The sequence below is a fragment of the Octopus bimaculoides genome, chromosome 20 (assembly GCF_046866305.1).
Source record: "Octopus bimaculoides isolate indiv1 chromosome 20, ASM4686630v1, whole genome shotgun sequence".
NCBI lineage: Eukaryota > Metazoa > Mollusca > Cephalopoda > Octopoda > Octopodidae > Octopus > Octopus bimaculoides.
In genome coordinates, this window is record NC_142947.1 from 11,574,659 (window position 1) to 11,584,658 (window position 10,000).

Sequence of the window (10,000 nt, forward strand, 5' to 3'; positions counted from 1 at the left end):
GCTGTGGCCATGCTGGGGTATCTATATACACGCAACTTCGTACTCACAATCTAAGGTGAACGAATTAGGTAAATTGGGTCAGATTCATATGAGAGTGGTCTGCAGCAAAAACGAAAACTAAAACTACAAAAAGAAAACAACCAAAAACAAGAACGATAAAAACAACGTTTGATTGACAGGTGAACGGAATAAAAGGATATGTACGGCGTTGTAAATTATAATGGGTGGGTGGAGAGATTGATAAAAGCGAAAGTAATGATAATAAGGATGAGGAGGAGGTGGAGGGGGAGAGGGAGGAGGAAATGGGTTTAAATGATGAGTAACGTAATATAAGGAGGGATTAGCAATTTATTGGTCAGTTGTGTTAAGTTATAGAGACATGTGGTGGTGGTGGTGGTGGTAGCGGTGGTGGTGGCGTGGGGGAGGGAATGTGTGTGGAAAGGAGACATTAAGGGGAAATATAGAGATTTAGGGTGAGAGTTGAAGTGGAGATGTTTAAAGTTTATTAATCTGCAGAAAAAAAAAGAACCAGAATCAGCACACACACACACACACACACACACACACACACACACACACACACACACACAAAGCAGAGACAAAAACGCACGCACACACACGTATGCGTGCGTGTGTTGGTGTGTGTACTTACATGCAAAGGCATATGCGTGTGTGTGTGTGTGTGTGTCAGTATAAATATATATATGTATGTATTTAAAATTCACCATAATAATGGTATTTTTATATAAGCTTAAAGCTTATGGCGATCACCGTGCAATGACTAAGGAAAATAGTCTAATAAAGGGGCATATAAGCCCTCGACAGAAAAAAAAAGAAGGCTTTCCCATCCGATATATATATATATATATATATATATAGAAGACACCACAGTGTACGTAAGCCGCAATATGTATATAAAAAGGTATACAAAAGTGGGACAAGAAGGTAAAACATCCAGACAGCTATATGATACAAAAAAAGGGACAAGAAAAAACAAGGACGGGTCATTCGAATTTTCTTTCCTCAGTCGAGTTCCAGATTATCTTTGCAATTTCGGGTGCGATGGGTAAATTGTCGCCATGTTATATTTTTAATTTTGCACATGCGCATTGTTTGTTTCTGATTTTGTCGATTACACAGTACAGTTGGGTAAGCTGGGCACTGTCTGTGAGAAAAACACCATCATGACGCAATTCATTCTACCAGAAATTTGGAAATGGCATGCTGTATTGCTTGGCCGGAAGCTCCAATACGAATATTTCAGAGTATTTTGGTGTCAATCTAAGGACATTCAGTGAACATCTTAGTGTTTGGAGTGATCACTAGTGATGGTGACGTTGTGCCTCCTGCTCAATGTCTAACAACATCAAGGGAGATAACTTAATTAAGTTCAGTTGATTGAAGTTTGCGGACAATATTTATACTCAAGATGGATTGGGGTGGATTTGACTTGGGGTGGCGCTTTACCATCTTGACTACTTTATTGTCTTGGACAATACGAAATAATAAAAGAACTGGGAGAGGCCGATTCCTATACTGGCGATGAATTTTATTATCTTTTAACTTTTATCTTGTTTCAACCATTAGACAGCGGTCACGCTGGAGCACTGCCTTGAAGAATTTCAATCGAACGAAACCTCTCCACTACGTAGTTTTTTTAAAGCCTAGTACTTATTTTGTTGGTCTCTTTTGCGGAACTGTTAAGTTATGGGAACGTAAACACGCCAGCACCGATTGTCAAGCGTTGGTGAAGAAAAAACACATACATAGACGCACACACACACACACACGAACACACACACACACACACACACACACACACACACACACACACACACACACGAACACACACACACACACACACACACACACACACACACACACACACACACACACACACACACACACACACACACACACACACACACACACACACACACACACACACACACACACACACACACACACACACACAGGGTGAGCCAGAATTCATGACTCATTTGTTAGCTATATTTATTAATATATTAATATTTATATTTCGTCTGTCTCTACGTTCTGGGTTCAAATTCCGCCGAGGTCCACTTTCATCCTTTTGCCCTTCATCCTTTTGCCTTTTATCCTTTTGCCCTTCATCCTTTTGGGGTCGATAAATTAAGTACCTGTTGCATACTGAGATTGATCTAATTGACTGGTCCCCTCCCCCAAAATTTCGGGCCTTGTGCCTAGAGTAGAAAACAATATATTAATATTTATTGATGCGCATATTAAGAAATAAAATAATAAATTTAAACAATACAATAATAATAAAATGAGCGTATTTAAGAAATATAACTAATAAGTGAGTCATGAATTCTGGCCCACTCTGTAAATATTTATATATACTACGGGCTTCTTTCAGTTTCCGTCTACCAAATTTACTCACAATGCTTTGGTCAGCGCCAGATTATTGTAGAAGAAACTTGTGCAACATGACACGCAGTGGGACTGAACTCGGAACTATGTATTTGGGAACCAAACTTCTTACCATACAATTACGCCTGCATTTATTCGAGAAGATAAACAACGTTTTCTTTAACGGGATTTGAAACCCAAAACAAGGAGACGTCGAGCAAAATACTATTAATTCATAGCATAGATTGCATCTGAGAAATTTTCAAACTCCTCTCACGGACTTTACATCCCTAATAGAAAAACCTAATTAAGGTTACATATTTGTGTTGGACGGTATACCTGTAGTCACCACCATCGCCATCGTCGTCATCACCATTTCCAACAACAATAACAACAACCACAGCTCCACATTCCCGAGTTTGTCTGGGGATCAGAACCTCTTCATGTGAAATCATAAATTTAAGAATAGAGAGGATATCGGTAAGTTATTACTTTCTGTCTGTCTGTCTGTCTGTATGTATGTATTATTGTGAATGTATCTACCTACCAACCTACCTACCTACCTATCATCTATCTATCTATCTATCTATCTATCTATCTATCTATCTATCTATCTATCTATCTATCTATCTTTATTTCTGTTTCCCTCTCACCCTCTCTTTATCTCCGTACGTGTAAAATGTATATATATATATATATGTGTGTGTGTGTGTGTGTGTGTGTGTGTGTGTGTGTACATATATGTATATATATTATGGGTAATGTAACGATGAAATTATATATATATATATATATATATATATATATATATATATATATATATATATATATATATATATATATATATATATATATATATATATACAAACACATTATGCATGTACATAGCTATACAAAACAAAAAGTGAAGACAAATAAAAAAAAAGAAATAAAGCAAAATTACCAACAAGCAATCACAAAAGATATAAAAAAAAGACCCCAGAAAACAGAATAAGTAGGAGACCAGGGACGAAGCAGAACAAAACAAACACAAGTCTCCGGTAAGTTTGATTCTAACATCCGGCCGTGGTGACAGCTTAGTAAGGACTATTGTGTTGTTAGTTCCGTTGTCAGCGTCTCATCAAACCAGCTGCTCTGATGGTGTTCATGAAATCTAGTCAGACTGGTTCAATGAATGGAGTAGAGTACAAACAAAGACGAAGAAGACGAAGAAGAAGAAGGAGATAGAATGTTATGAATGAAAAAGCTCACCGCCACCCGTTCACCACTATCGTCGTCATCATCATCAGCAACACCAGCAGTAATAGGTGTACCGTCAACTTCGTTATCGTCGTCAAACGCTGTCAACATTATTATACGCCAGCGTCGTCTATGTGAGCCAACGACGCTGGTAGTAGAACTGGACAATGCGAAGACTGGAAGTTGTAGTGTGGGAAAATACGTAGTGTGGGAATCAAGCAGGTCTTTCATAAGGGTTTATAGAGCCCCAAACCTGTTGACACGTCTATACATATATATATATATATATATATATATATATATATATATATATATATATATATATATATATATATGTAAATATGTATGTATGTGTGTATATATCTATACCTATATCTATGCTTATCTATCTATCTATCTATCTATCTATCTATCTATCTATCTATCAATCTATCTGTCTGTCTGTCTGTCTGTCTGTCTGTCTGTCTGTCTGTCTGTCTGTCTGTCCGTCTGTCTTTTTCTTACTACAAAGACAGAAAGAACGAGAGCGAGAGAGAGAGAGATAGAGAGAGATAGAGTGAGAGAGAGAGCGGATATAATGCAAACTAAAACAAGCCTGGAGATCAAACCATTCCAAATTGTATAACCTCATGAATATAATGATTCTAAGCAGTTAATTCAGAGCCCCTAAAGAGGATCTAATTGAGACGTGTTGTTCGGGTACAAAAAAAAAAAAAAAAAAATAAAGCTCTTACACAATCTATGAGTGACTAAGTTTTCTTGGGTTTAGTCTAATACTTTCGCTGGTACCCTAATTTGACACCCTACACTATTTCACTTAAAAAACATGCTACTCTGAAAACAAGCCCTTTGAAAAAAATCTACGCAGGAAATAAATTCGACATTTCCTTGAAGTAAGCATCCTTTTGTAGGTGTGGTTCAAACTGAGAGTGACGTTTCCAGAAACGGTTGCATGATTCGGCCATATGTGGTCAGATAAACAGGGGAGCCTTTTGTAGAAATCAAGATTAAAGGACAGCAGTCGTTCTGTGAAGGACCCAGATGTCTAAGGCTTCCGGGATATCGCAAAATTAGTTGGCAAATGTCAGGGCCTGTATGTCATGTGTGAATGTGTGTTTAATATCTTAAAATTTCTGCGGCTTCATGCAAGAGGGTTTTGAAAATCACTTTTAAGACTGTCTGGTCTCCTTTGTGTCTAAGTGTATATGTGACAGTGTGAGTATATGTGTGTGTGTGTGTGTGTGAATAGGGGGAATAAATGCATATGTATGTATATGTGCATGTGTGTGTGTGTATGTGTGTGAGAAAGAGGAGAGAGAGAGAGAAAGGGAACCTCTGTAGAGTATTCTTGTGTTTCAATTATATATTTTCATAGCGCTTGTCAAGCAGGCACACGGTATGGCCAAATGTATAAGAATTTCGCTTCTCAATCATAAGGCCTCACGTTCGAGACACCTGCGTCTCAAGTTGTTCTAAGTTGAGTGAACGAAAGTTGGTAGATTAGAAGTTACGACTGTGAGCCGAATACACTAAACACTGAGCCATGCGCATTCACTCCATAGAGTTACAAGCAGGATTTTCTGTGAGGGATATTATAGTAAATTATAATTGTGACGAACGGAGTTTGTTATTGATTGGTGTTGTGCTGTTGTGAGTGTACTCGTGTGATTTGCTGTTGATAGAATCGAACTGGTAGGTGCATATATAGTCGCGAGAGTGCATCGTTGGTTAGATTTTGAGAAGTTGGTGTATAGGGAGTTCCTGAAGCATGTGATAGCTTAATGATAAGATAAACAATGTTAGGGTACTGATGTAGGGAAATCTATTTTGCAGTTTTATTTATAAGTCGTTTTTATGACATTTCCCCTTCAGATTAGAATATATGTTCAAAAATTGTGCTACGAAAAGACAAAAAATAAATTAAAAAAAAAAAAAAATGAAGTCCAAAAATAAAACTTATCGAAGGCCAAATAATAAAATGCTGAATACCACCGTCCCTGGGCGGATTCGAACCACCAACCTTTCGGTTAACAGCCGAACGCGCTAACCGACTGCGCCACAGAGACAGCTGAAACAGAAGCGCCTAGCAACCATGAAAAGTTCTTACTGTTGCAGCGAGTAACCAGGAGTAGCGAAGAGCAAATCCTACCTCAACCACTTTTAGTCGCCTTTTGCGACAGGTAGAAGAAACGTCGAGACTATTCTCTGATATGCTGGTCCCCACTCTGTGCAGTGGCGCATAAAATAATATAATATCGTATGTAGTTTATTAAGTTGTGCTTAACAGGGTGAACTTTTTCATTGTATGCTTTTATTTGTTTTTATTGGGTTGTCCGGTAAGTTCGTGCCGATTTATAGTAGCTTACCTTTCGACTTATTTGCCATGAAACCACTTCAATTCTGGGAAGAGGGTATTTTCAAGTTAAAGGAAAGATGCAGACGCATTGTGCAACAAAATGGTTCATATTTGGTTGATTAAAAAATGTAATGGCAAGTATTTATTGACGAACTACTTTATTACAACCCAACACTTTAAAAACCTTCAGTCTTAAAATCAGATGGCCCCCGAACACATAAGCAATATGGAGCTATGGCAAAGAACGAATCAAGTTTCGATTAGGGAGCAAATATTTAAGAAAAAGTGGAAGTGGATTGGTAGCACAATCAGAAAAGACACACGAAATGTAACGAAAAGTGCTTTACAGTGGAATCCGGATGGATATAGAAAGAGGGGTAGGCCTAAGAACTCGTGGCGTAGATCAACACAAAAGGAACTTGAGAAAGAGGGACATTCATGGCAGAGTATAAGTACAGAAGCGAAAAAATATGCGACATGGAATTCAATCATAAGTGGCCTATACTCCGCGTTGGAGGGTTAAAGGCAAGAAAGAAAGAACTTTAAAAACCCTGGAAACAGAATTCCATGAAATAATCTTAAAATCTTTTGCATTTCTAACATTTTGGCTTTCTACAGAAGCTCAGTGGTCTTGAGCCACAGGGGTCAGGGAAATTACAGCACCTTCCCTTCCTCCCATAAAAAAATTTGTTCTATATTTTGGTATGTTTCAGAATCGATTTACTATGGATAGAAATTTATTCAACCGAGTAGATAAATCTTCCGTGTTTGGTTTACTGCTTTTAGGCCACAAAATATACTCCACGACCTCTTAGATGCGTGGTGATCAGAGGGAGAGAGAGAGAGAGAGAGAGAGAGAGAGAGGGGGGGGGACAGTGGGTGGATGAGGGTGGACCCTGTTGTGAATGTTTCTTTACCACAGCTGCTGCCCTTGTTGATAATAATCTCGATCAAGGATGAATGACAAACCACTCTATGTATTTATCAAACAAACCAGGTTTTTTTTTCTTCAGTCTTCCGCACCTAACAGGAGAAGGAAAAAAAAAGACCCCTTAACACATCAACATATTTTATATGCTACGATGCACTATTTCAACAAACTCCCTTCAACAGCACAGCATTCTCTTGTTATATACGACTGTGGTATGTATGTTTCTGAGTATATGTGTATATGTGTGTACATGTGTGTGTGTATGTGCGTGTACATGTGTGTGTGTATGTGTGTGTGTGTGTGTGTGTGTGTGTGTGTGTTTGTTTGTGTGTTTGTGTGTTTTTAAGTGGCTTGGACGCAGCTTGGTCGAATGGTTAAGAATTTCGCTTCATCATCTCAACGGCACTGTTTCGATCCTCCACCTGCGTTGCATCTTGGGCAAGTGTATTTCTTCTACCATTGCCTGAGGCCAACCAAAGTGTAACCTTCGTCAGTGTGGTTGCGCCTGCAACCACACTGTAACGTCCTTATTCTACCTGAGGGTTACGTTATTGACACACGTGTCTGTGGAATACTTTGCCACTTACACCCTGATTCAGTTGATCAATTACATCTTCATTTCCGAAACAGATAGGGAGAACCATCTACAATGCGCGTTGGAAGGTGCAGGAGTGGACGGATGATTTAGAAGTTCAGCCAAGAAGTGCAATGAAGAGATTTTTGGCATCGATCTCGTTGCACAGCACCTTGAGCAAGAGTTTCGTACCACAGCTTCGGGTTAATCCACTCTTGAGTGGTATTTGGTAAACAGAAACTTTGTGGAAGTAAACGGAAACTTTGCGGCGAGCTGGCAGAATCGTTAGCTCCCCGGGCGAAATGCTTAGCGGTATTTCGTCTGCCGTTACGTTCTGAGTTCAAATTCCACCGAGGTCGACTTTGCCTTTCATCCATTCGGGGTCGATAAAATTAAGTACCAGTTACGCACTGGGGTCGATGTACTCGACCTAATCCCTTTGTCTGTCCTTGTTTGTTCCCTCTATGTTTAGCCCCTTGTGGGCAATAACGAAATAGGAAACTTTGTGGAAGTCCATTGGTTGGGCTGTGTGTACCTTTGATTCAGAGAGTCGTTCCTGTCAAACGCAGTGTCACGTGAGATCTGTCTGATAATTTACTTTAGGACAACTTTAGGAGTATCTGTGGCCACCAAATTTGTTTAATATAAAGTCTCCGCCGTTGCTGAGGCCGCAGTCAAATGACCGAAACAAATAAAAGAATAAAAGAATAAAAGAATAAAAGAATAAAAGAATAAAAGAATAAATACAAGGTTTTACCTTAGCAGGATTTGAAACCAGGAAGAAAAGAGCCAGAGCAAAGCCGGAATAAATTTTGTTCAACGCTCTAAACCAGCGGACCCCAAATTTTTCTTGCACCAAGGACCAGTTTCATGCAGAGCAATTTTTCCACGAATCGGGGTGGGGGTGGGAGGATCATACCAACCACATGGTTCCGGGTTCAGTCCCACTGCGTGGCATCTTGGGCAAATGTCTTCTACTACAACCTCGGGCCGACCAAAGCCTTGTGAGTGGATTTGGTAGACGGAAACTGAAAGAAGCCCGTCGTATATGTGTATATATATATGTATATGTGTGTGTGTCTGTGTTTGTCCCCCTAGCATTGCTTGACAAACGATGCTGGTGTGTTTATGTCACCGCCACCTAGCGGTTCGGCAAAAGAGACCGATAGAATAAGTACTAGGCTTACAAAGAATAAGTCCCGGGGTCGATTTGCTCGACTAAAGGCGGTGCTCCAGCATGGCCGCAGTCAAATGACTGAAACAAGTAAAAGAGTAAAAGAGTATATATATATATATATATATATGTCTTTGTACTGAGTGTGCGCATGCGCGTGCGTGTGTCTGTGTGTGCATGCTTATGTGTATGTGCATATGCGTGTGCGCACATATACGTGCGTGTGTGTGTGTGTGTGTGTGTCGATGTGTGTGTACGTGTGTCTGTTTATTTGCGTATGCTTGAGTGTGCATGCGTGTGCGAGAGAGAGAGAGAGAGAGAGAGAGAGAGAGAGAGGGAGAGGGAGAGCAAGAAGGAGAGAGAGAGAAAAGAAAAGAGCTTGAACGAAAGAGAGAGAGATAGATAGAATGAGAGAAAAGCGAGTTAAAAATCTCTACGAGATTAAAACAGCAGCTATACTATTTGTTAAAGCCATCCACAGTTTTCTCCCTTAGACTATTGGCTACGGCTGACTATACGACAGCCTGACTATACGACATTCGAATGATGTTCCTACGTCACATCTATGTAGGCGTGTCGAAATACTGCCCATGTTGATGGGAGGAGCTATTTCCTATTGTGGGCGTTACCAGTTAGACGTATATGTATATGGTTATATGTAAATATCTTTTTTTCCCGCTCACTGTTATTGCCCAATGATTTCGCTCTATTACGTCTCAGTTTCTGTGTCTGTGTGTTCGTTACATACAAACAGACTACGACATCGTAAGGCTCCGTTATAACCGCAGAAGTCAAAGAAAGCGGATGTGGGAAAGGGCGTTGCTCAAAAAGCAAAATATAAAGTGGGCGGAATTCATATGGTTAAACGATAGGGTTTTGATTTTATTGGTGGTTCCTTTAAGCAGTTAAATATTAAGGCTTAGCTTTAAGCCACACGCAATCTCCTTCTAGTTATGTGCCACACCTACTTCTTAAGATATTCAGCTTTTTTTTCTTATTCTCTTTCTTTCTTTCTTCTTTCTTTCCTTCTTTCTTTCTCTCTCTCTTTCTCTTTTCCCCTTTCTTTTCTGTCTTTTCTCGCTCTTTCAAACCTAAACATCTATGCGCATATAGACATACACACATATACACACACTTACACTCATATGCATACACATACACCAGTACACGCATACGTAGAAACATACTCACACAGTCACACTCATGTACACGCGCACACGCACACACACACACATAGAATCTCTCTCTCTCTCTCGCTCTCTCTCTCTCTGTCTCTCACAATCTCTCCCTCCTTCACTTGGTCTCTAATTGTCTTTTTATTTCTCCTATCATTCA

At 39.6% G+C, this 10,000-nt stretch overlaps 1 non-coding gene across 1 annotated transcript; it reads right to left on the reverse strand.

Annotated features, from left to right (window-relative positions):
- Window positions 1–5,622: 5,622 nt before the first annotated feature.
- On the reverse strand, window positions 5,623–5,696 carry Trnan-guu (transfer RNA asparagine (anticodon GUU)). Its single transcript has one exon. It is a non-coding gene; the product is annotated as a tRNA-Asn (tRNA).
- Between the last annotated feature and the right edge of the window lie 4,304 nt (window positions 5,697–10,000).